Source organism: Hydractinia symbiolongicarpus, chromosome 2 (genome assembly GCF_029227915.1).
Source record: "Hydractinia symbiolongicarpus strain clone_291-10 chromosome 2, HSymV2.1, whole genome shotgun sequence".
Classification (NCBI taxonomy): Eukaryota; Metazoa; Cnidaria; class Hydrozoa; order Anthoathecata; family Hydractiniidae; genus Hydractinia; species Hydractinia symbiolongicarpus.
Window position 1 is genome coordinate 871,858 of NC_079876.1, and position 22,347 is coordinate 894,204.

The window sequence follows — 22,347 nt, forward strand, 5'->3', positions numbered from 1 at the left end:
TTTCACCAGTAAAGCCCATGAGACTTGTAGTTTTTAAAAATGTTTTCATTTTTGATGAGACGCTGAATAAAAGATGTTTAATCGCCTGCAAACGAAATCCCGCGATTTTCCGTAAATCCCGGACTCGGCCCGTATAGTTAAAAGTATACAAGGAAAGTACCCAGGGAGTAAACTCACCTCCCAAACGATTTTTTAAATTATTATTTCACCACTAAAGCCCATGAGACTTGTAGTTTTTAAAATTGTTTTCATTTTTGATGAGACCTGAATAAAAGATGTTTAATCGCCGGCAAACGAAAACCCGCGATTTCCCGTAAATCCCGGACTCGGCCGGTATAGTCAAAAGTATACAAGGAAAGTACCCAGTGAGTAAACTTATTTCCCAAACGATTTTTTAAATTATTATTTCACCAGTAAAGCCCATGAGACTTGTAGTTTTTAAAAATGTTTTCATTTTTGATGAGACGCTGAATAAAAGATGTTTAATCGCCTGCAAACGAAATCCCGCGATTTTCCGTAAATCCCGGACTCGGCCCGTATAGTTAAAAGTATACAAGGAAAGTACCCAGGGAGTAAACTCACCTCCCAAACGATTTTTTAAATTATTATTTCACCACTAAAGCCCATGAGACTTGTAGTTTTTAAAATTGTTTTCATTTTTGATGAGACCTGAATAAAAGATGTTTAATCGCCGGCAAACGAAAACCCGCGATTTCCCGTAAATCCCGGACTCGGCCGGTATAGTCAAAAGTATACAAGGAAAGTACCCAGTGAGTAAACTTATTTCCCGAACGAATTTTTAAATTATTTTTTCACCACTAAAACGCATGAGACTTGTAGTTTTTAAAAATGTTTTCATTTTTGATGAGACGCTGAATAAAAGAAGTTTAATCGCCGGCAAACGAAAACCTGCGATTTCCCGTAAATCCCGGACTCGGCTCGTATAGTCAAAAGTATACAAAGAAAGTACCCAGGGTGTAAACGCATTTCCCGAACGATTTTTTAAATTATTTTTTCACCACTAAAACGCACGAGACTTGTAGTTTTCAAAAATGTTTTCATTTTTGATGAGACGCTGAATAAAAGAAGATTAATCGCCGGCAAACGAAATCCCGCGACTCTCCGTAAATCCCGGCTTGGCCCGTATAGTCAAAAGTATACAAAGAAAGTACCCAGGGAGTAAACTCTTTTCCCGAACGATTTTTTAAATTATTTTTTCACCACTAAAACGCATGAAACTTGTAGTTTTCAAAAATGTTTTCATTTTTAATGAGACGCTGAATAAAAGAAGTTTAATCGCCGGCAAACGAAAACCTGCGATTTCCCGTAAATCCGGGACTCGGCCCGTATAGTCAAAAGTATACAAAGAAAGTACCCAGGGAGTAAACTCATCTCCCAAACGATTTTTTAAATTATTATTTCACCACTAAAGCCCATGAGACTTGTAGTTTTTAAAATTGTTTTCATTTTTGATGAAACCTGAATAAAAGATGTTTAATCGCCGGCAAACGAAAACCCGCGATTTCCCGTAAATCCCGGACTCGGCCCGTATAGTCAAAAGTATACAAAGAAAGTACCCAGGGAGTAAACTCATTTCCCAAACGATTTTTTAAATTATTATTTCACCAGTAAAGCCCATGAGACTTGTAGTTTTTAAAAATGTTTTCATTTTTGATGAGACGCTGAATAAAAGATGTTTAATCGCCTGCAAACGAAATCCCGCGATTTTCCGTAAATCCCGGACTCGGCCCGTATAGTTAAAAGTATACAAAGAAAGTACCCATGGAGTAAACTCATCTCCCAAACGATTTTTTAAATTATTATTTCACCACTAAAGCCCATGAGACTTGTAGTTTTTAAAATTGTTTTCATTTTTGATGAAACCTGAATAAAAGATGTTTAATCGCCGGCAAACGAAAACCCGCGATTTTCCGTAAATCCCGGACTCGGCCCGTATAGTTAAAAGTATACAAGGAAAGTACCCAGGGAGTAAACTCACCTCCCAAACGATTTTTTAAATTATTATTTCACCACTAAAGCCCATGAGACTTGTAGTTTTTAAAATTGTTTTCATTTTTGATGAGACCTGAATAAAAGATGTTTAATCGCCTGCAAACGAAATCCCGCGATTTTCCGTAAATCCCGGACTCGGCCCGTATAGTTAAAAGTATACAAAGAAAGTACCCAGGGAGTAAACTCATCTCCCAAACGATTTTTTAAATTATTATTTCACCACTAAAGCCCATGAGACTTGTAGTTTTTAAAATTGTTTTCATTTTTGATGAAACCTGAATAAAAGATGTTTAATCGCCTGCAAACGAAATCCCGCGATTTTCCGTAAATCCCGGACTCGGCCCGTATAGTTAAAAGTATACAAGGAAAGTACCCAGGGAGTAAACTCACCTCCCAAACGATTTTTTAAATTATTATTTCACCACTAAAGCCCATGAGACTTGTAGTTTTTAAAATTGTTTTCATTTTTGATGAGACCTGAATAAAAGATGTTTAATCGCCGGCAAACGAAAACCCGCGATTTCCCGTAAATCCCGGACTTGGCCCGTATAGTCAAATGTATACAAAGAAAGTACCCAGGGAGTAAACTCTTTTCCCAAACGATTTTTTAAATTATTATTTCACCACTAAAGCCCATGAGACTTGTAGTTTTTAAAAATGTTTTCATTTTTGATGAGACGCTGAATAAAAGAAGATTAATCGCCGGCAAACGAAATCCCGCGACTCTCCGTAAATCCCGGCTTGGCCTATATAGTCAAAAGTATACAAAGAAAGTACCCAGGGAGTAAACTCTTTTCCCGAACGATTTTTTAAATTATTTTTTCACCACTAAAAGCATGAAACTTGTAGTTTTCAAAAATGTTTTCATTTTTAATGAGACGCTGAATAAAAGAAGTTTAATCGCCGGCAAACGAAAACCTGCGATTTCCCGTAAATCCTGGACTCGGCCCGTATAGTCAAAAGTATACAAAGAAAGTACCCAGGGAGTAAACTCATCTCTCAAACGATTTTTTAAATTATTATTTCACCACTAAAGCCCATGAGACTTGTAGTTTTTAAAATTGTTTTCATTTTTGATGAAACCTGAATAAAAGATGTTTAATCGCCGGCAAACGAAAACCCGCGATTTCCCGTAAATCCCGGACTCGGCCCGTATAGTCAAAAGTATACAAAGAAAGTACCCAGGGAGTAAACTCATTTCCCAAACGATTTTTTAAATTATTATTTCACCAGTAAAGCCCATGAGACTTGTAGTTTTTAAAAATGTTTTCATTTTTGATGAGACGCTAAATAAAAGAAGTTTAATCGCCGGCAAACGAAAACCCGCGATTTCCCGTAAATCCCGGACTCGGCCCATATAGTTAAAAGTATCCAAGGAAAGTACCCAGTGAGTAAACTCATTTCCCGCACGAATTTTTAAATTATTTTTTCACCACTAAAACGCATGAGACTTGTAGTTTTCAGAAATCTTTTCATTTTTGATGAGACGCTGAATATAAGAAGTTTAATCGCCGGCAAACGAAAACCTGCGATTTCCCGTAAATCCCGGACTCGGCCCGTATAGTCAAAAGTATACAAGGAAAGTACCCAGTGAGTAAACTTATTTCCCGAACGAATTTTTAAATTATTTTTTCACCACTAAAACGCATGAGACTTGTAGTTTTTAAAAATGTTTTCATTTTTGATGAGACGCTGAATAAAAGAAGTTGAATCGCCGGCAAACGAAAACCTGCGATTTCCCGTAAATCCCAGACTCGGCCCGTATACTCAAAAGTATACAAAGAAAGTACCCAGGGAGTAAACTCATTTCCCAAACGATTTTTTAAATTATTATTTCACCACTAAAGCCCATGAGGCTTGTAGTTTTTAAAAATGTTTTCATTTTTGATGAGACGCTGAATAAAAGATGTTTAATCGCCTGCAAACGAAATCCCGCGATTTTCCGTAAATCCCGGACTCGGCCCGTATAGTTAAAAGTATACAAAGAAAGTACCCAGGGAGTAAACTCATTTCCCAAACGATTTTTTAAATTATTATTTCACCACTAAAGCCCATGAGGCTTGTAGTTTTTAAAAATGTTTTCATTTTTGATGAGACGCTGAATAAAAGATGTTTAATCGCCTGCAAACGAAATCCCGCGATTTTCCGTAAATCCCGGACTCGGCCCGTATAGTTAAAAGTATACAAGGAAAGTACCCAGGGAGTAAACTCATCTCCCAAACGATTTTTTAAATTATTATTTCACCACTAAAGCCCATGAGACTTGTAGTTTTTAAAATTGTTTTCATTTTTGATGAGACCTGAATAAAAGATGTTTAATCGCCGGCAAACGAAAACCCGCGATTTCCCGTAAATCCCGGACTTGGCCCGTATAGTCAAATGTATACAAAGAAAGTACCCAGGGAGTAAACTCTTTTCCCAAACGATTTTTTAAATTATTATTTCACCACTAAAGCCCATGAGACTTGTAGTTTTTAAAAATGTTTTCATTTTTGATGAGACGCTGAATAAAAGAAGTTTAATCGCCGGCAAACGAAAACCCGCGATTTCCCGTAAATCCCGGACTCGGCCCATATAGTTAAAAGTATCCAAGGAAAGTACCCAGTGAGTAAACTCATTTCCCGAACGAATTTTTAAATTATTTTTTCACCACTAAAACGCATGAGACTTGTAGTTTTCAGAAATGTTTTCATTTTTGATGAGACGCAGAATATAAGAAGTTTAATCGCCGGCAAACGAAAACCTGCGATTTCCCGTAAATCCCGGACTCGGCCCGTATAGTCAAAAGTATACAAGGAAAGTACCCAGTGAGTAAACTTATTTCCCGAACGAATTTTTAAATTATTTTTTCACCACTAAAACGCATGAGACTTGTAGTTTTTAAGAATGTTTTCATTTTTGATGAGACGCTGAATAAAAGAAGTTTAATCGCCGGCAAACGAAAAACTGCGATTTCCCGTAAATCCCGGATTCGGCCCGTATAGTCAAAAGTATACAAAGAAAGTACCCAGGGTGTAAACACATTTCCCGAACGATTTTTTAAATTATTTTTTCACCACTAAAACGCATGAGACTTGTAGTTTTCAAAAATGTTTTCATTTTTGATGAGACGCTGAATAAAAGAAGTTTAATCGCCGGCAAACGAAAACCTGCGATTTCCCGTAAATCCCGGACTCGGCCCTTATACTCAAAAGTATACAAAGAAAGTACCCAGGGAGTAAACTCATTTCCCAAACGATTTTTTAAATTATTATTTCACCACTAAAGCCCATGAGACTTGTAGTTTTTAAAAATGTTTTCATTTTTGATGAGACGCTGAATAAAAGATGTTTAATCGCCTGCAAACGAAAACCCGCGATTTTCCGTAAATCCCGGACTCGGCCCGTATAGTTAAAAGTATACAAGGAAAGTACCCAGTGAGTAAACTCATTTCCCGAACGAATTTTTAAATTATTTTTTCACCACTAAAACGCATGAGACTTGTAGTTTTCAGAAATGTTTTCATTTTTGATGAGACGCTGAATAAAAGAAATTTAATCGCCGGCAAACGAAAACCCGCCATTTCCCGTAAACCCCGGACTCGGCTCGCATAGTCAAAAGTATATAAAGAAAGTACCCAGGGAGTAAACTCATTTCCCGAACGATTTTTTAAATTATTTTTTCACCACTAAAACGCATGAGACTTGTAGTTTTCAAAAATGTTTTCATTTTTGATGAGACGCTGAATAAAAGAAGTTTAATCGCCGGCAAACGAAAACCTGCGATTTCCCGTAAATCCCGGACTCGGCCCGTATACTCAAAAGTATACAAAGAAAGTACCCAGGGAGTAAACTCATTTCCCAAACGATTTTTTAAATTATTATTTCACCACTAAAGCCCATGAGACTTGTAGTTTTTAAAAATGTTTTCATTTTTGATGAGACGCTGAATAAAAGATGTTTAATCGCCTGCAAACGAAAACCCGCGATTTTCCGTAAATCCCGGACTCGGCCCGTATAGTTAAAAGTATACAAGGAAAGTACCCAGTGAGTAAACTCATTTCCCGAACGAATTTTTAAATTATTTTTTCACCACTAAAACGCATGAGACTTGTAGTTTTCAAAAATGTTTTCATTTTTGATGAGACGCTGAATAAAAGAAGTTTAATCGCCGGCAAACGAAAACCTGCCACTCCCCGTAAATCCCGGCTTGGCCCGTATAGTCAAAAGTATACAAAGAAAGTACCCAGGGAGTAAACTCTTTTCCCGAACGATTTTTTAAATTATTTTTTCACCACTAAAACGCATGAGACTTGTAGTTTTCAAAAATGTTTTTATTTTTAATGAGACGCTGAATAAAAGAAGTTTAATCGCCGGCAAACGAAAACCTGCGATTTCCCGTAAATCCTGGACTCGGCCCGTATAGTCAAAAGTATACAAAGAAAGTACCCAGGGAGTAAACTCATCTCCCAAACGATTTTTTAAATGATTATTTCACCACTAAAGCCCATAAGACTTGTAGTCTTTAAAATTGTTTTCATTTTTGATGAGACCTGAATAAAAGATGTTTAATCGCCTGCAAACGAAAACCCGCGATTTCCCGTAAATCCCAGACTCGGCCCATATAGTTAAAAGTATCCAAGGAAAGTACCCAGTGAGTAAACTCATTTCCCGAACGAATTTTTAAATTATTTTTTCACCACTAAAACGCATGAGACTTGTAGTTTTCAGAAATGTTTTCATTTTTGATGAGACGCTGAATAAAAGAAGTTTAATCGCCGGCAAACGAAAACCTGCGATTTCCCGTAAATCCCGGACTCGGCCCGTATACTCAAAAGTATACAAAGAAAGTACCCAGGGAGTAAACTCATTTCCCAAACGATTTTTTAAATTATTATTTCACCACTAAAGCCCATGAGACTTGTAGTTTTTAAAAATGTTTTCATTTTTGATGAGACGCTGAATAAAAGATGTTTAATCGCCTGCAAACGAAAACCCGCGATTTTCCGTAAATCCCGGACTCGGCCCGTATAGTTAAAAGTATACAAGGAAAGTACCCAGTGAGTAAACTTATTTCCCGAACGAATTTTTATATTATTTTTTCACCACTAAAACGCATGAGACTTGTAGTTTTTAAAAATGTTTTCATTTTTGATGAAACGCTGAATAAAAGAAGTTTAATCGCCGGCAAACGAAAACCTGCGATTTCCCGTAAATCCTGGACTCGGCCCGTATAGTCAAAAGTATACAAAGAAAGTACCCAGGGTGTAAACGCATTTCCCGAACGAATTTTTAAATTATTTTTTCACCACTAAAACGCATGAGACTTGTAGTTTTCAAAAATGTTTTCATTTTTGATGAGACGCTGAATAAAAGAAGTTTAATCGCCGGCAAACGAAAACCTGCCACTCCCCGTAAATCCCGGCTTGGCCCGTATAGTCAAAAGTATACAAAGAAAGTACCCAGGGAGTAAACTCTTTTCCCGAACGATTTTTTAAATTATTTTTTCACCACTAAAACGCATGAGACTTGTAGTTTTCAAAAATGTTTTTATTTTTAATGAGACGGTGAATAAAAGAAGTTTAATCGCCTGCAAACGAAAACCTGCGATTTCCCGTAAATCCTGGACTCGGCCCGTATAGTCAAAAGTATACAAAGAAAGTACCCAGGGAGTAAACTCATCTCCCAAACGATTTTTTAAATGATTATTTCACCACTAAAGCCCATAAGACTTGTAGTCTTTAAAATTGTTTTCATTTTTGATGAGACCTGAATAAAAGATGTTTAATCGCCTGCAAACGAAAACCCGCGATTTCCCGTAAATCCCAGACTCGGCCCATATAGTTAAAAGTATCCAAGGAAAGTACCCAGTGAGTAAACTCATTTCCCGAACGAATTTTTAAATTATTTTTTCACCACTAAAACGCATGAGACTTGTAGTTTTCAGAAATGTTTTCATTTTTGATGAGACGCTGAATAAAAGAAGTTTAATCGCCGGCAAACGAAAACCTGCGATTTCCCGTAAATCCCGGACTCGGCCCGTATACTCAAAAGTATACAAAGAAAGTACCCAGGGAGTAAACTCATTTCCCAAACGATTTTTTAAATTATTATTTCACCACTAAAGCCCATGAGACTTGTAGTTTTTAAAAATGTTTTCATTTTTGATGAGACGCTGAATAAAAGATGTTTAATCGCCTGCAAACGAAAACCCGCGATTTTCCGTAAATCCCGGACTCGGCCCGTATAGTTAAAAGTATACAAGGAAAGTACCCAGTGAGTAAACTCATTTCCCGAACGAATTTTTATATTATTTTTTCACCACTAAAACGCATGAGACTTGTAGTTTTTAAAAATGTTTTCATTTTTGATGAAACGTTGAATAAAAGAAGTTTAATCGCCGGCAAACGAAAACCTGCGATTTCCCGTAAATCCTGGACTCGGCCCGTATAGTCAAAAGTATACAAAAAAAGTACCCAGGGTGTAAACTTATTTCCCGAACGAATTTTTATATTATTTTTTCACCACTAAAACGCATGAGACTTGTAGTTTTTAAAAATGTTTTCATTTTTGATGAAACGCTGAATAAAAGAAGTTTAATCGCCGGCAAACGAAAACCTGCGATTTCCCGTAAATCCTGGACTCGGCCCGTATAGTCAAAAGTATACAAAGAAAGTACCCAGGGTGTAAACGCATTTCCCGAACGAATTTTTAAATTATTTTTTCACCACTAAAACGCATGAGACTTGTAGTTTTCAAAAATGTTTTCATTTTTGATGAGACGCTGAATAAAAGAAGTTTAATCGCCGGCAAACGAAAACCTGCCACTCCCCGTAAATCCCGGCTTGGCCCGTATAGTCAAAAGTATACAAAGAAAGTACCCAGGGAGTAAACTCTTTTCCCGAACGATTTTTTAAATTATTTTTTCACCACTAAAACGCATGAGACTTGTAGTTTTCAAAAATGTTTTTATTTTTAATGAGACGGTGAATAAAAGAAGTTTAATCGCCTGCAAACGAAAACCTGCGATTTCCCGTAAATCCTGGACTCGGCCCGTATAGTCAAAAGTATACAAAGAAAGTACCCAGGGAGTAAACTCATCTCCCAAACGATTTTTTAAATGATTATTTCACCACTAAAGCCCATAAGACTTGTAGTCTTTAAAATTGTTTTCATTTTTGATGAGACCTGAATAAAAGATGTTTAATCGCCTGCAAACGAAAACCCGCGATTTCCCGTAAATCCCAGACTCGGCCCATATAGTTAAAAGTATCCAAGGAAAGTACCCAGTGAGTAAACTCATTTCCCGAACGAATTTTTAAATTATTTTTTCACCACTAAAACGCATGAGACTTGTAGTTTTCAGAAATGTTTTCATTTTTGATGAGACGCTGAATAAAAGAAGTTTAATCGCCGGCAAACGAAAACCTGCGATTTCCCGTAAATCCCGGACTCGGCCCGTATACTCAAAAGTATACAAAGAAAGTACCCAGGGAGTAAACTCATTTCCCAAACGATTTTTTAAATTATTATTTCACCACTAAAGCCCATGAGACTTGTAGTTTTTAAAAATGTTTTCATTTTTGATGAGACGCTGAATAAAAGATGTTTAATCGCCTGCAAACGAAAACCCGCGATTTTCCGTAAATCCCGGACTCGGCCCGTATAGTTAAAAGTATACAAGGAAAGTACCCAGTGAGTAAACTCATTTCCCGAACGAATTTTTATATTATTTTTTCACCACTAAAACGCATGAGACTTGTAGTTTTTAAAAATGTTTTCATTTTTGATGAAACGTTGAATAAAAGAAGTTTAATCGCCGGCAAACGAAAACCTGCGATTTCCCGTAAATCCTGGACTCGGCCCGTATAGTCAAAAGTATACAAAAAAAGTACCCAGGGTGTAAACGCATTTCCCGAACGAATTTTTAAATTATTTTTTCACCACTAAAACGCATGAGACTTGTAGTTTTCAAAAATGTTTTCATTTTTGATGAGACGCTGAATAAAAGAAGTTTAATCGCCGGCAAACGAAAACCTGCCACTCCCCGTAAATCCCGGCTTGGCCCGTATAGTCAAAAGTATACAAAGAAAGTACCCAGGGAGTAAACTCTTTTCCCGAACGATTTTTTAAATTATTTTTTCACCACTAAAACGCATGAGACTTGTAGTTTTCAAAAATGTTTTTATTTTTAATGAGACGCTGAATAAAAGAAGTTTAATCGCCGGCAAACGAAAACCTGCGATTTCCCGTAAATCCTGGACTCGGCCCGTATAGTCAAAAGTATACAAAGAAAGTACCCAGGGAGTAAACTCATCTCCCAAACGATTTTTTAAATGATTATTTCACCACTAAAGCCCATAAGACTTGTAGTCTTTAAAATTGTTTTCATTTTTGATGAGACCTGAATAAAAGATGTTTAATCGCCTGCAAACGAAAACCCGCGATTTCCCGTAAATCCCAGACTCGGCCCATATAGTTAAAAGTATCCAAGGAAAGTACCCAGTGAGTAAACTCATTTCCCGAACGAATTTTTAAATTATTTTTTCACCACTAAAACGCATGAGACTTGTAGTTTTCAGAAATGTTTTCATTTTTGATGAGACGCTGAATAAAAGAAGTTTAATCGCCGGCAAACGAAAACCTGCGATTTCCCGTAAATCCCGGACTCGGCCCGTATACTCAAAAGTATACAAAGAAAGTACCCAGGGAGTAAACTCATTTCCCAAACGATTTTTTAAATTATTATTTCACCACTAAAGCCCATGAGACTTGTAGTTTTTAAAAATGTTTTCATTTTTGATGAGACGCTGAATAAAAGATGTTTAATCGCCTGCAAACGAAAACCCGCGATTTTCCGTAAATCCCGGACTCGGCCCGTATAGTTAAAAGTATACAAGGAAAGTACCCAGTGAGTAAACTTATTTCCCGAACGAATTTTTATATTATTTTTTCACCACTAAAACGCATGAGACTTGTAGTTTTTAAAAATGTTTTCATTTTTGATGAAACGCTGAATAAAAGAAGTTTAATCGCCGGCAAACGAAAACCTGCGATTTCCCGTAAATCCTGGACTCGGCCCGTATAGTCAAAAGTATACAAAGAAAGTACCCAGGGTGTAAACGCATTTCCCGAACGAATTTTTAAATTATTTTTTCACCACTAAAACGCATGAGACTTGTAGTTTTCAAAAATGTTTTCATTTTTGATGAGACGCTGAATAAAAGAAGTTTAATCGCCGGCAAACGAAAACCTGCCACTCCCCGTAAATCCCGGCTTGGCCCGTATAGTCAAAAGTATACAAAGAAAGTACCCAGGGAGTAAACTCTTTTCCCGAACGATTTTTTAAATTATTTTTTCACCACTAAAACGCATGAGACTTGTAGTTTTCAAAAATGTTTTTATTTTTAATGAGACGCTGAATAAAAGAAGTTTAATCGCCGGCAAACGAAAACCTGCGATTTCCCGTAAATCCTGGACTCGGCCCGTATAGTCAAAAGTATACAAAGAAAGTACCCAGGGAGTAAACTCATCTCCCAAACGATTTTTTAAATGATTATTTCACCACTAAAGCCCATAAGACTTGTAGTCTTTAAAATTGTTTTCATTTTTGATGAGACCTGAATAAAAGATGTTTAATCGCCTGCAAACGAAAACCCGCGATTTCCCGTAAATCCCAGACTCGGCCCATATAGTTAAAAGTATCCAAGGAAAGTACCCAGTGAGTAAACTCATTTCCCGAACGAATTTTTAAATTATTTTTTCACCACTAAAACGCATGAGACTTGTAGTTTTCAGAAATGTTTTCATTTTTGATGAGACGCTGAATAAAAGAAGTTTAATCGCCGGCAAACGAAAACCTGCGATTTCCCGTAAATCCCGGACTCGGCCCGTATACTCAAAAGTATACAAAGAAAGTACCCAGGGAGTAAACTCATTTCCCAAACGATTTTTTAAATTATTATTTCACCACTAAAGCCCATGAGACTTGTAGTTTTTAAAAATGTTTTCATTTTTGATGAGACGCTGAATAAAAGATGTTTAATCGCCTGCAAACGAAAACCCGCGATTTTCCGTAAATCCCGGACTCGGCCCGTATAGTTAAAAGTATACAAGGAAAGTACCCAGTGAGTAAACTCATTTCCCGAACGAATTTTTAAATTATTTTTTCACCACTAAAACGCATGAGACTTGTAGTTTTCAGAAATGTTTTCATTTTTGATGAGACGCTGAATAAAAGAAATTTAATCGCCGGCAAACGAAAACCCGCCATTTCCCGTAAACCCCGGACTCGGCCCGCATAGTCAAAAGTATACAAAGAAAGTACCCAGGGAGTAAACTCATTTCCCGAACGAATTTTTAAATTATTTTTTCACCACTAAAACGCATGAGACTTGTAGTTTTCAGAAATGTTTTCATTTTTGATGAGACGCTGAATAAAAGAAATTTAATCGCCGGTAAACGAAAACCCGCCATTTCCCGTAAACCCCGGACTCGGCCCGCATAGTCAAAAGTATACAAAGAAAGTACCCAGGGAGTAAACTCATTTCCCGAACGATTTTTTAAATTATTTTTTCACCACTAAAACGCATGAGACTTGTAGTTTTAAAAAATGTTTTCATTTTTGATGAGACGCTGAATAAAAGAAGCTTAATCGCCGGCAAACGAAAACCTGCGATTTCCCGTAAATCCCGGACTCGGCCCGTATACTCAAAAGTATACAAAGAAAGTACCCAGGGAGTAAACTCATTTCCCAAACGATTTTTTAAATTATTATTTCACCACTAAAGCCCATGAGACTTGTAGTTTTTAAAAATGTTTTCATTTTTGATGAGACGCCGAATAAAAGATGTTTAATCGCCGGCAAACGAAAACCCGCGATTTCCCGTAAATGCCGGACTCGGCCGGTATAGTCAAAAGTATACAAGGAAAGTACCCAGTGAGTAAACTCATTTCCCGAACGAATTTTTAAATTACTTTTTCACCACTAAAACGCATAAGACTTGTAGTTTTCAAAAATGTTTTCATTTTTGATGAGACGCTGAATAAAAGAAGTTTAATCGCCGGCAAACGAAAACCTGCGATTTCCCGTAAATCCCGGACCCGTCCGTATAGTCAAAAGTATACAAAGAAAGTACCCAGGGAGTAAACTCATTTCCCAAACGATTTTTTAAATTATTATTTCACCACTAAAGCCCATGAGACTTGTAGTTTTTAAAAATGTTTTCATTTTTAATGAGACGCTGAATAAAAGAAGTTTAATCGCCGGCAAACGAAAACCTGCGATTTCCCGTAAATCCTGGACTCGGCCCGTATAGTCAAAAGTATACAAAGAAAGTACCCAGGGAGTAAACTCATTTCCCGAACGAATTTTTAAATTATTTTTTCACCACTAAAACGCATGAGACTTGTAGTTTTCAAAAATGTTTTCATTTTTGATGAGACGCTGAATAAAAGAAGTTTAATCGCCGGCAAACGAAAACCTGCGATTTCCCGTAAATCCCGGACTCGGCCCGTATAGTCAAAAGTATACAAGGAAAGTACCCAGTGAGTAAACTTATTTCCCGAACGAATTTTTAAATTATTTTTTCACCACTAAAACGCATGAGACTTGTAGTTTTTAAAAATGTTTTTATTTTTGATGAGACGCTGAATAAAAGAAGTTTAATCGCCGGCAAACGAAAACCTGCGATTTCCCGTAAATCCCGGACTCGGCCCGTATAGTCAAAAGTATACAAAGAAAGTACCCAGGGTGTAAACGCATTTCCCGAACGATTTTTTAAATTATTTTTTCACCACTAAAACGCATGAGACTTGTAGTTTTCAAAAATGTTTTCATTTTTGATGAGACGCTGAACAAAAGAAGTTTAATCGCCGGCAAACGAAAACCCGCGACTCCCCGTAAATCCCGGCTTGGCCTGTATAGTCAAAAGTATACAAAGAAAGTACCCAGGGAGTAAACTCTTTTCCCGAACGATTTTTTAAATTATTTTTTCACCACTAAAACGCATGAGACTTGTAGTTTTCAAAAATGTTTTTATTTTTAATGAGACGCTGAATAAAAGAAGTTTAATCGCCGGCAAACGAAAACCTGCGATTTCCCGTAAATCCTGGACTCGGCTTGTATAGTCAAAAGTATACAAAGAAAGTACCCAGGGAGTAAACTCATCTCCCAAACGATTTTTTAAATTATTATTTCACCACTAAAGCCCATAAGACTTGTAGTCTTTAAAATTGTTTTCATTTTTGATGAGACCTGAATAAAAGATGTTTAATCGCCTGCAAATGAAAACCCGCGATTTCCCGTAAATCCCGCACTCGGCCCATATAGTTAAAAGTATCCAAGGAAAGTACCCAGTGAGTAAACTCATTTCCCGAACGAATTTTTAAATTATTTTTTCACCACTAAAACGCATGAGACTTGTAGTTTTCAGAAATGTTTTCATTTTTGATAAGACGCTGAATATAAGAAGTTTATTCGCCGGCAAACAAAAACCTGCGATTTCCCGTAAATCCCGGACTCGGCCCGTATAGTCAAAAGTATACAAGGAAAGTACCCAGTGAGTAAACTTATTTCCCGAACGAATTTTTAAATTATTTTTTCACCACTAAAACGCATGAGACTTGTAGTTTTGTTTCAAAAACTACATTTCATTGAATTTGTAACAGTATCAATCCATTTGTGTTACTTACTCAATTGGACTCCAAGAAATAACATTCTTCCTAATTTGACATGATTGCCGCAACTCAGCGATTACACTGGTCCCTGTGGTAGCGCTTCATTTGAAAAGTAAGATAAAAAAATCACGTTTTAGCCGTGTGACAAATCCTAGCCGTTAGCGCGCGCTGAAGAAATAGAGACAGTTTCAAATACTACTTTTCACGGACTTTCTATCGATGTCAGTCCGTTTGAGTAACAACGGTTGGGTCACATATTCGTACCAACATGTATTTAGCGATATTTTTCCAATATTCCTAGGTTGCATCGGTTTTAGCAGTGAAACGATTGACTGTGGTACTTTATTGAACGAACTTTGGACTGTGACCTGATAAATGTGATAAATGAGACAATTGAACTCCAAGAAATAACATTCTTCCTAATTTGATGTGCTTGCTGGAACTCAGCGATTACACTGGGCGCTGTGGTAGCGCTTCATTTAAAAATTTAGATAAATAAGTCATTCTTTACCGTGGCACCAATCCTAGCCGTTATCGCGCGCTGAAGAATAGCGACAGTTTCAAAAACTACATTTCATTGACTTTTTAACGGTGTCAGTCCGTTTGAGTTACAATCGTTGGGTCACATATTCGTACCAACATGTATTTAGCGATATTTATCTGTTATTACTAGGTTGCATCGCTTTTAAAAGTGAAACGATTGAATGTGGTACTTAATTGAACGAACTTTGGACTGTGACCTGATAAATGGGATAAATGAGACAATTGGACTCCAAGAAATAACATTCTTCCTAATTTGATGTGCTTGCCGGAACTCAGCGATTACCCTGGGCGCTGTGGTAGCGCTTCATTTAAAAATTTAGATAAATAAGTCATTCTTTACTGTGGCACCAATCCTAGCCCTTATCACGCGCTGAAGAATAGCGACAGTTTCAAAAACTACGTTTCATTTTTGATGAAACGCTGAATAAAAGAAGTTTAATCGCCGGCAAACGAAAACCTGCGATTTCCCGTAAATTCTGGACTCGGCCCGTATAGTCAAAAGTATACAAAGAAAGTACCCAGGGTGTAAACGCATTTCCCGAACGATTTTTTAAATTATTTTTTCACCACTAAAACGCATGAGACTTGTAGTTTTTAAAATTGTTTTCATTTTTGATGAGACGCTGAATATAAGAAGTTTAATCGCCGGCAAACAAAAACCTGCGATTTCCCGTAAATCCCGGACTCGGCCCGTATAGTCAAAAGTATACAAGGAAAGTACCCAGTGAGTAAACTTATTTCCCGAACGAATTTTTATATTATTTTTTCACCACTAAAACGCATGAGACTTGTAGTTTTTAAAAATGTTTTCATTTTTGATGAAACGCTGAATAAAAGAAGTTTAATCGCCGGCAAACGAAAACCTGCGATTTCCCGTAAATCCTGGACTCGGCCCGTATAGTCAAAAGTATACAAAGAAAGTACCCAGGGTGTAAACGCATTTCCCGAACGAATTTTTAAATTATTTTTTCACCACTAAAACGCATGAGACTTGTAGTTTTCAAAAATGTTTTCATTTTTGATGAGACGCTGAATAAAAGAAGTTTAATCGCCGGCAAACGAAAACCTGCCACTCCCCGTAAATCCCGGCTTGGCCCGTATAGTCAAAAGTATACAAAGAAAGTACCCAGGGAGTAAACTCTTTTCCCGAACGATTTTTTAAATTATTTTTTCACCACTAAAACGCATGAGACTTGTAGTTTTCAAAAATGTTTTTATTTTTAATGAGACGCTGAATAAAAGAAGTTTAATCGCCGGCAAACGAAAACCTGCGATTTCCCGTAAATCCTGGACTCGGCCCGTATAGTCAAAAGTATACAAAGAAAGTACCCAGGGAGTAAACTCATCTCCCAAACGATTTTTTAAATGATTATTTCACCACTAAAGCCCATAAGACTTGTAGTCTTTAAAATTGTTTTCATTTTTGATGAGACCTGAATAAAAGATGTTTAATCGCCTGCAAACGAAAACCCGCGATTTCCCGTAAATCCCAGACTCGGCCCATATAGTTAAAAGTATCCAAGGAAAGTACCCAGTGAGTAAACTCATTTCCCGAACGAATTTTTAAATTATTTTTTCACCACTAAAACGCATGAGACTTGTAGTTTTCAGAAATGTTTTCATTTTTGATAAGACGCTGAATATAAGAAGTTTAATCGCCGGCAAACAAAAACCTGCGATTTCCCGTAAATCCCGGACTCGGCCCGTATAGTCAAAAGTATACAAGGAAAGTACCCAGTGAGTAAACTTATTTCCCGAACGAATTTTTAAATTATTTTTTCACCACTAAAACGCATGAGACTTGTAGTTTTGTTTCAAAAACTACATTTCATTGAATTTGTAACAGTATCAATCCATTTGTGTTACTTACTCAATTGGACTCCAAGAAATAACATTCTTCCTAATTTGACATGATTGCCGCAACTCAGCGATTACACTGGTCCCTGTGGTAGCGCTTCATTTGAAAAGTAAGATAAAAAAATCACGTTTTAGCCGTGTGACAAATCCTAGCCGTTAGCGCGCGCTGAAGAAATAGAGACAGTTTCAAATACTACTTTTCACGGACTTTCTATCGATGTCAGTCCGTTTGAGTAACAACGGTTGGGTCACATATTCGTACCAACATGTATTTAGCGATATTTTTCCAATATTACTAGGTTGCATCGGTTTTAGCAGTGAAACGATTGACTGTGGTACTTTATTGAACGAACTTTGGACTGTGACCTGATAAATGTGATAAATGAGACAATTGAACTCCAAGACATAACATTCTTCCTAATTTGATGTGCTTGCTGGAACTCAGCGATTACACTGGGCGCTGTGGTAGCGCTTCATTTAAAAATTTAGATAAATAAGTCATTCTTTACCGTGGCACCAATCCTAGCCGTTATCGCGCGCTGAAGAATAGCGACAGTTTCAAAAACTACATTTCATTGACTTTTTAACGGTGTCAGTCCGTTTGAGTTACAATCGTTGGGTCACATATTCGTACCAACATGTATTTAGCGATATTTATCTGTTATTACTAGGTTGCATCGCTTTTAAAAGTGAAACGATTGAATGTGGTACTTAATTGAACGAACTTTGGACTGTGACCTGATAAATGGGATAAATGAGACAATTGGACTCCAAGAAATAACATTCTTCCTAATTTGATGTGCTTGCCGGAACTCAGCGATTACCCTGGGCGCTGTGGTAGCGCTTCATTTAAAAATTTAGATAAATAAGTCATTCTTTACTGTGGCACCAATCCTAGCCCTTATCACGCGCTGAAGAATAGCGACAGTTTCAAAAACTACGTTTCATTTTTGATGAAACGCTGAATAAAAGAAGTTTAATCGCCGGCAAACGAAAACCTGCGATTTCCCGTAAATTCTGGACTCGGCCCGTATAGTCAAAAGTATACAAAGAAAGTACCCAGGGTGTAAACGCATTTCCCGAACGATTTTTTAAATTATTTTTTCACCACTAAAACGCATGAGACTTGTAGTTTTCAAAAATGTTTTCATTATTGATGAGACGCTGAATAAAAGAAGTTTAATCGCCGGCAAACGAAAACCTGCGACTCCCCGTAAATCCCGGCTTGGCCCGTATAGTCAAAAGTATACAAAGAAAGTACCCAGGGAGTAAACTCTTTTCCCGAACGATTTTTTAAATTATTTTTTCACCACTAAAACGCATGAGACTTGTAGTTTTCAAAAATGTTTTCATTTTTAATGAGACGCTGAATAAAAGAAGTTTAATCGCCGGCAAACGAAAACCTGCGATTTCCCGTAAATCCTGGACTCGGCCCGTATAGTCAAAAGTATACAAAGAAAGTACCCAGGGAGTAAACTCATCTCCCAAACGATTTTTTAAATTATTATTTCACCACTAAAGCCCATGAGACTTGTAGTTTTTAAAATTGTTTTAATTTTTGATGAGACCTGAATAAAAGATGTTTAATCGCCGGCAAACGAAAACCCGCGATTTCCCGTAAATCCCGGACTCGGCCCGTATAGTCAAAAGTATACAAAGAAAGTACCCAGGAAGTAAACTCATTTCCCAAACGATTTTTTAAATTATTATTTTACCACTAAAGCCCATGAGACTTGTAGTTTTTAAAATTGTTTTCATTTTTGATGAGACGCTGAATATAAGAAGTTTAATCGCCGGCAAACAAAAACCTGCGATTTCCCGTAAATCCCGGACTCGGCCCGTATAGTCAAAAGTATACAAGGAAAGTACCCAGTGAGTAAACTTATTTCCCGAACGAATTTTTAAATTATTTTTTCACCACTAAAACGCATGAGACTTGTAGTTTTCAAAAATGTTTTCATTATTGATGAGACGCTGAATAAAAGAAGTTTAATCGCCGGCAAACGAAAACCTGCGACTCCCCGTAAATCCCGGCTTGGCCCGTATAGTCAAAAGTATACAAAGAAAGTACCCAGGGAGTAAACTCTTTTCCCGAACGATTTTTTAAATTATTTTTTCACCACTAAAACGCATGAGACTTGTAGTTTTCAAAAATGTTTTCATTTTTAATGAGACGCTGAATAAAAGAAGTTTAATCGCCGGCAAACGAAAACCTGCGATTTCCCGTAAATCCTGGACTCGGCCCGTATAGTCAAAAGTATACAAAGAAAGTACCCAGGGAGTAAACTCATCTCCCAAACGATTTTTTAAATTATTATTTCACCACTAAAGCCCATGAGACTTGTAGTTTTTAAAATTGTTTTAATTTTTGATGAGACCTGAATAAAAGATGTTTAATCGCCGGCAAACGAAAACCCGCGATTTCCCGTAAATCCCGGACTCGGCCCGTATAGTCAAAAGTATACAAAGAAAGTACCCAGGAAGTAAACTCATTTCCCAAACGATTTTTTAAATTATTATTTTACCACTAAAGCCCATGAGACTTGTAGTTTTTAAAATTGTTTTCATTTTTGATGAGACGCTGAATATAAGAAGTTTAATCGCCGGCAAACAAAAACCTGCGATTTCCCGTAAATCCCGGACTCGGCCCGTATAGTCAAAAGTATACAAGGAAAGTACCCAGTGAGTAAACTTATTTCCCGAACGAATTTTTAAATTATTTTTTCACCACTAAAACGCATGAGACTTGTAGTTTTTAAAAATGTTTTCATTTTTGATGAAACGCTGAATAAAAGAAGTTTAATCGCCGGCAAACGAAAACCTGCGATTTCCCGTAAATCCTGGACTCGGCCCGTATAGTCAAAAGTATACAAAGAAAGTACCCAGGGTGTAAACGCATTTCCCGAACGAATTTTTAAATTATTTTTTCACCACTAAAACGCATGAGACTTGTAGTTTTCAAAAATGTTTTCATTTTTGATGAGACGCTGAATAAAAGAAGTTTAATCGCCAGCAAACGAAAACCTGCCACTCCCCGTAAATCCCGGCTTGGCCCGTATAGTCAAAAGTATACAAAGAAAGTACCCAGGGAGTAAACTCTTTTCCCGAACGATTTTTTAAATTATTTTTTCACCACTAAAACGCATGAGACTTGAAGTTTTCAAAAATGTTTTCATTTTTAATGAGACGCTGAATAAAAACAGTTTAATCGCCGGCAAACGAAAACCTGCGATTTCCCGTAAATCCCGGACTCGGCCCGTATAGTCAAAAGTATACAAGGAAAGTACCCAGTGAGTAAACTTATTTCCCGAACGAATTTTAAAATTATTTTTTCACCACTAAAGCCCATGAGACTTGTAGTTTTTAAAAATGTTTTCATTTTTGATGAGACGCTGAATGTAGTTTTTAAAAATGTTTTCATTTTTGATGAGACGCTGAATAAAAGAAGTTTAATCGCCGGCAAACGAAAACCCGCGACTCCCCGTAAATCCCGGCTTGGCCCGTATAGTCAAAAGTATACAAAGAAAGTACCCAGGAAGTAAACTCTTTTCCCGAACGATTTTTTAAATTATTATTTCACCACTAAAGCCCATGAGACTTGTAGTTTTTAAAAATGTTTTCATTTTTGATGAGACGCTGAATAAAAGAAGTTTAATCGCCGGCAAACGAAAACCCGCGACTCCCCGTAAATCCCGGCTTGGCCCGTATAGTCAAAAGTATACAAAGAAAGTACCCAGGAAGTAAACTCTTTTCCCGAACGATTTTTTAAATTATTTTTTCACCACTAAAACGCATGAGACTTGTAGTTTTCAAAAATGTTTTCATTTTTAATGAGACCCTGAATAAAAGAAGTTTAATCGCCGGCAAACGAAAACCTGCGATTTCCCGTAAATCCTGGACTCGGCCCGTATAGTCAAAAGTATACAAAGAAAGTACCCAGGGAGTAAACTCATCTCCCAAACGATTTTTTAAATTATTATTTCACCACTAAAGCCCATGATACTTGTAGTTTTTAAAATTGTTTTCATTTTTGATGAGACCTGAATAAAAGATGTTTAATCGCCGGCAAACGAAAACCCGCGATTTCCCGTAAATCCCGGACTCGGCCCGTATAGTCAAAAGTATACAAAGAAAGTACCCAGGGAGTAAACTCATTTCCCAAACGATTTTTTAAATTATTATTTCACCACTAAAGCCCATGAGACTTGTAGTTTTTAAAAATGTTTTCATTTTTGATGAGACGCTGAATAAAAGAAGTTTAATCGCCGGCAAACGAAAACCCGCCATTTCCCGTAAACCCCGGACTCGGCCCGGATAGTCAAAAGTATACAAAGAAAGTACCCAGGGAGTAAACTCATTTCCCGAACGATTTTTTAAATTATTTTTTCACCACTAAAACGCATGAGACTTGTAGTTTTCAGAAATGTTTTCATTTTTGATGAGACGCTGAATATAAGAAGTTTAATCGCCGGCAAACGAAAACCTGCGATTTCCCGTAAATCCCGGACTCGGCCCGTATAGTCAAAAGTATACAAGGAAAGTACCCAGTGAGTAAACTTATTTCCCGAACGAATTTTTAAATTATTTTTTCACCACTAAAACGCATGAGACTTGTAGTTTTCAAAAATGTTTTCATTTTTGATGAGACGCTGAATAAAAGAAGTTTAATCGCCGGCAATCGAAAACCTGCGATTTCCCGTAAATCCCGGACTCGGCCCGTATACTCAAAAGTATACAAAGAAAGTACCCAGGGAGTAAACTCATTTCCCAAACGATTTATTAAATTATTATTTCACCACTAAAGCCCATGAGGCTTGTAGTTTTTAAAAATGTTTTCATTTTGATGAGACGCTTTATAAAAGATGTTTAATCGCCTGCAAACGAAAACCCGCGATTTTTCGTAAATCCCGGACTCGGCCCGTATAGTTGAAAGTATACAAGGAAAGTACCCAGGGAGTAAACTCATCTCCCAAACGATTTTTTAAATTATTATTTCACCACTAAAGCCCATGAGACTTGTAGTTTTTAAAATTGTTTTCATTTTTGATGAGACCTGAATAAAAGATGTTTAATCGCCGGCAAACGAAAACCCGCGATTTCCCGTAAATCCCGGACTCGGCCCGTATAGTCAAAAGTATACAAAGAAAGTACCCAGGGAGTAAACTCATTTTCCAAACGATTTTTTAAATTATTATTTCACCACTAAAGCCCATGAGACTTGTAGTTTTTAAAAATGTTTTCATTTTTGATGAGTCGCTGAATAAAAGATGTTTAATCG